Here is a 5,912-nt window from a genome sequence, read left to right as displayed (position 1 = left end):
GCACTGGGACTAGATATGTCGGACTTTCTGCTACTCAAAATTATAGATGGAACAGAAGTATGATAACACCATTTTTTCAGCATTGGGTGACCAAAGAGGGACTGCGTATAAACAGCAATTTTGGGGCAACATTCTACTTGTGAATTAGTCACAATGAAAGCAAATGGAATGTCTCGCTAACTGCTCCATATTTATCATGCCACATAAGTGCTATTTATACGTAACCTCACTGTATCTGAATACACAACAGCCGTGTCATTATCTAACATGCTGCATATTTATTTATTTTATTATTATTATTTTTAGGTTCAGGTAATTGTGCTCAGATACTCAATGTTGTTATGCTGGGAAGATCTGCATTGCCTCGTAGATATTACCAGTTTCTCAGTACTGCTTGGCCATGTTATTTGGGTCACATATCACATATATCTCCTTTTACAACCAAGCTGCACATTACAAATACTGAAAATATGTTTTATTTTAAAAAAAATAGATTGTATTCAGACTCTGTTTCTGTCAACTGATTTGTTGGATACTGTTCTATCTCATGTTCCTTCAGCCTGGTGTTATGGGGCTTGCTTGTAACTGAACAGGTAATAGATCCACCCCCCCGCCCCCAATCAGGGAGGGGGGGAAGGGAGGGAGCGCTTATCTTTTGTACAAGCCCTGTTCAATGCTTCCATTCTTCCCTAATGCAGTGTTTGTGTTCGCTGCTCCTGAAGGTCAACATGGCTGGAGCTGGCCCAAGAAAAGGGATTTTGTGTCCTCAGATTAGCAGGAGGTCACTAAATGAGCCCTGAAATAGTCAACAGCAGGAATTATACCACGGGCTGCGTCATCACACAGCCATCACACATTACAGAAGGATTATGTCAGGAGCTGACAAGACTAGTAACCTGCAACAATGGGACTGAGGGAGGTCAAGCACAAGCCAAGACTATTCCACATCTGCCTCCCAGCAAAGGTGGTACACATTAAAATAGTGAATTGAAACAACCTTTGCATATTTACACTGATGAAAGGAGCACAGAAATTAAGCCTTTGTGAGACAAATGCACCTGCAATTTGTTAATATGGATGTCAAACAAGCTAGGTGACCAAATCAAGACCTGCTGTTAAGTTAAGGCAGGTTCCACTGATAACAAGGGGTGGAGGTGCTATTCATTAAACAGGGATCTGTGTTGAATTGAAAGCTGGATCACTGGCTATAATAACCAGAGTTGAGAAAAAAATGACAATTAGGCAATTTTTCCCAATGCTATGCCACTATTTTGGCCATAAAGGGACACTGTAGGCACCCAGACCACTTCAGCCCATTGAAGTGGCCTGGAGTAATTTTCTTGCAGGGTTAAATCCTCCTCTAGAGGGACTTCCGGGTTCTTAACTTTTGAATAATGGGGAAATCCTAAAGCAAGCACAGCCATTGTGGGCAGAGCTGAGCAAACGCCAAGGGACATCGGCGCTGGACCCAAATAAGTAACAGACCACAGGAGGGGGCATTGACATAAGAGGAAGCTAGAGTACCAGGAAAACGAGTTTGTTTCCTGGCACTATAGTTTCCCTTTAATTTAGAAATTTGTTTTTCAGTTTACTGTTTAGTTAATAAACGTATTATTGGGGCTATTCACTAAATGGAGAATTGGTCGTTCAAAAAGCTAAATTCAAACTAAAAGAGGCAAGCTGTAAACTTTGACTAGGAGAATTTATTTTATTGCAACCATAATTGCTGAAATATTGCAGTTCCCTTTTCAGTCCACTGTTTAGTGAATAAACCCTTAGGTGTCTGCATAATATATAGATCTCTAATGCATATTTACTAGGATAATACATTTGCAATGTATGCATAGGATTTACTAAAGTACAACGGATATGTCTTGCAAAAAGTGAAATCTATCTTTTTTGAATACCGTAATAAAACTGTTCTTAGATAAGGTTTTTATTTTCTTTTGTGTTGTATTTTGTTTATGTCCTATATTACAGTTTAGTTGTATAAAATATACATTATTAATGTTATGCTATTGTTACGCAATCTAAGGAAAAACCCTCTAACAATTCAACAAGTATAACTTACTGGCTGACCTCAAGGTAATTCTCTTACAAAACAGAAAGAATACTCACACAGTAAATTAAATATTAAGAAATATGTTATGTATTAAATATATTGGGAATTATAATGAAAATAAACTTTTTACAAAAATTTTGCTTATCCTATTCTAAAGCACATGATGCAATCAGTCCTTTACACCACTCACTGTAAACCTCTGTGTTAAGCCTCTGTATTTTCTATTTATATTAAAAGTTACAAGACATGGCACAAAAAAAAGTCAATCAAGAAAAGGGGTCAGCAACATGGTGAAAAATAGATATCTGCAAGTCGTTTCGTTACGAAGTGCCGAATTTCTGAAATCCAAATTTCAGAAGTGCAGAAGTGCATCTTGACCAATAAGCTAATTCCTGGCACTGGGAGCCCTATAGATGTGTAAGTGGTTGTGGTGGCAATCCTGGTACTGGGAGCCCTACAGATGTGTAAGTGGTTGTGGTGGTCAGGGGTAGAGTTAGGGAGCCCTACAGATGTTGTTTATTTTGTTAATATGGATGTCAAACAAGCTAGGTGACCAAATCAAGAAAAATGGGCATCAAGAGGTTCCATCATATATTCATATGGTAATTCACTGAGCCAGCATCAAAAACGCGTGAGACCCTCGGAATTTCTGGGAGAGTTGGGATGTCAGAGGGATTAAATTCGATCTCCCAATACCTTGCTAAACATATTTTAGCACCCATAATGGTATGAATAATGAAAAACCTCTTGGTTATAGATATCATTGGTAAATCAACAAGAAAAAGAAACAGCTTAGCATAAATTGCAATCAATATCTTTAAGACGTCTTCCAAGACCGTACTTAACATTGACTTCATTTTTAATAGGTTTTGACAGTTCCCCCAAATATGAAATAAGGTACCTCGTTTGGAATTACTTCTCCAACAATTGCTGGAATTCATAACGATAAATTTGTATAATATTGAAGAACTAGACATCATTTATGAACTATTTTGAATTCAGTCTCTTAGATATTAACACAATCACTTTTTAAAAAATAATCTAAAAAATCATAACCAAGTTTCCAATTTTAAAGTATCCTGATCTTTTTATCTGGCTGTGCAACCATGTTGGGTCAGACTCTGCGGTTACCTGTCGGAGCAAACAAAGCAGCATTTAGAAAAATCATTAGTAAGTTTTATTAAATGTAATAAACTAAAACAAATTGATGACAGTTGTCCTTTAAGTGATTCAAGTCTGCACATATTCATCTTTCTTGGATAACTACAAAAGGGCATCTGTCATGCCAAACACAATTGCATTTTATTTCTTTATAACAAAAATCTAAACATGTCTAAATGTATAGATTTATGTGTTGTTGAAAATGTATTTCCATTTTAATATTTTGCTTCTTAAGTCTTTACTGTTATGCCTGCAGCAAAAACAACAAATAATGCAGACCACGAGCAGCTGTGGACCGAGCTGCACATCTAAGTAATATGACAGCATCACACCACTCATAGCTTGCAAGTGTAGGTTACATGCTGCAAGAAGCAATTTTCAGGTACGAAGATAAAATAAAAAAAGAAATATATTTAAAATATATATAATTTTATTTTAACTATTTATATATAGATAATATAACCGTCCCTACCATTGGATATAAGTTCAGATCCATGTAATCAAGATAAGGAATGTATAACAATTGTTTCAATCATTGAAATAATTTCTAACATAACAGATATCAGTACTCAAACAGTGATCATCATGGTTAAGTAACATGTGTCAATATCAGATTCCATTGAGCAAATTTAGAGGTCATAGACATGTGGTTTTGCATTCATGGGCGATAATCATTTAATTTGGATGGTAGTAGAATAATACCATGCAATCATGGCCAATATAGGCAGCTGGTCTCATATCGAGATTTGTCAAATCAAGCTTGTCTGTGTCATATGGAAAGTTCTGCGCATGATAGTCTGAGCAGAGTTCTCAGAGATTAAGACTTGAGAAATTGGCTTAATATCTAACTTAGTGGAAGGAATGAGGGAAGGGGTCAACAGGAAATTAGAACTTTTTCCACCTATAGCAGACCTGTAAAACATAAAATGAAAAGAGGAAAGGAAGTAGTAGAATGCTAAGAAATCTAATCTACTCTTTGGACGTCACCCTCACTAGCTTTACTTCCCTAAAGGTGATCTTGTCATCTCCACAAGTTATTGATGGCGGGTTCTTTAAACCAGATGTTTAGAGACCAAATTAGAAAGTTAATTAAAATCCCTTTTTCTAATGATCTATTCTCACATGCAACAACTGACGTGTATAGCTGAAATGACAGAAAACTTACAATAAGTGTGGTTACTCCAATCATGAATGTCAGAAAATGATTTGATATAAGCATTTTATTGAACAGTGGGCATTGCCTCACAATCTGGTGGTAGCGGAAGGTGTAGTATGAAGTCAAGCAGTGTAAATGACTGCAAAGCCTCAGCATTCAAAGCATTTTGCCTTTTGTTAACGACGGACAAACTCAATAGCTGAACTTGCATGTTCCCTGTCAAAAAAAAAACTAACATAATGCTTTCAATAGCAAGAAATCTGGGAACACCTGTGAGCAGTATATACAAGAGGAACATTGGTTTTTCAGTTGCTGGAGCAAATATCAATTTAAGTAATCTTTTCTCCGAGCTCCCATTATGTAAATACTTATCTAAAATAAGCAATTTAAGCAGCAATAACTTTTTTCTTTTCTTTTCTTAATTTTTACAATACAAAAACATATAGTATACAATGTGTGGCAAATAAAAGGATAACAATAGTCAAAATAATGTGGTCATAAAGTATTGTCACGCAGAATGATACAAATCAAAATAAGTGACAGTCTAAAAGACTACCACAAAAGAAAATAATAATAATAATGTATATTCAAATCCCTATGACAATGAGAATTCAAAATGACCTTCGCTACAAAATTTAAAAAGGGAAACTTATAATAGGCCAGTTACACTAACAAACTGTCAAATGGATACGGATCATCACATTCCGATTGGTTAAGGCTTAACAATAAATAAAATGATCTGTGCTACTTGATATTCAGGGGTGGGGCCAAACTCAATTATCTGAACAAAGTCCTACTTGTCTACGGATAGGCCTCTCAAGTCTTGGGTTTGGTGCAGTCTTCTACCCCGCATTTTCTTCTCTTAGATACATCTTACTGAAGGGATTTTATATGTTGCATTCATGTACATAAGGACAGCTTAATTGTACTTTGTTTGTAAAGTTCTACCTTATTACCTGTGGAGTGGATAAATCTCCAGTCTTTTGTTTGGTAGCCCTGCATTCATGTTTCAAAGGAAAAGAGCTTAATAAAATGCTCCTCCAGCTTTAATAATAGTATTATTGCCATTTATATAGCGCCAACAGATTCCGTAGCGCTTTACAATATTATGAGAGGGAGGATGTAACTATAAATAGGACAATTACACGAAAAATTACAGGAACGATAGGTTGAAGAGGACCCTGCTCAAACGAGCTTACAGACGATAGGAGGTGGGGTATTAGAAACATTAGGACAGGAAATATCAAATAAGAGTGAAGCAGAGCTGAAGGAGAGAGCAAAGCACTGTCCTATTGGAGAGAGCAAGAGAGAGATATGTAAGGTAGAGATTACTCTGGGAGGCCATAAGCTTTCCTGAAGAGATGGGTTTTAAGGCCCTTCTTAAATGATTGAATATAATATAACATATACTCTCACACTCTTCTGTTTAATTTTGTTCTACATGCTAATATTGTAAGCACTTTCTTGCTGAGTCAATCAAAACTGGTATGGAGACGAGAATAAAATACACCTCACAGCACAAGCCCCCGTGGA

This window comes from Pelobates fuscus, chromosome 3, assembly GCF_036172605.1.
Source record: "Pelobates fuscus isolate aPelFus1 chromosome 3, aPelFus1.pri, whole genome shotgun sequence".
In the NCBI taxonomy this organism is placed as follows: Eukaryota; Metazoa; Chordata; class Amphibia; order Anura; family Pelobatidae; genus Pelobates; species Pelobates fuscus.
The sequence above is the reverse complement of the archived record's forward strand: the minus strand, read 5'-3'. Positions refer to the sequence as shown.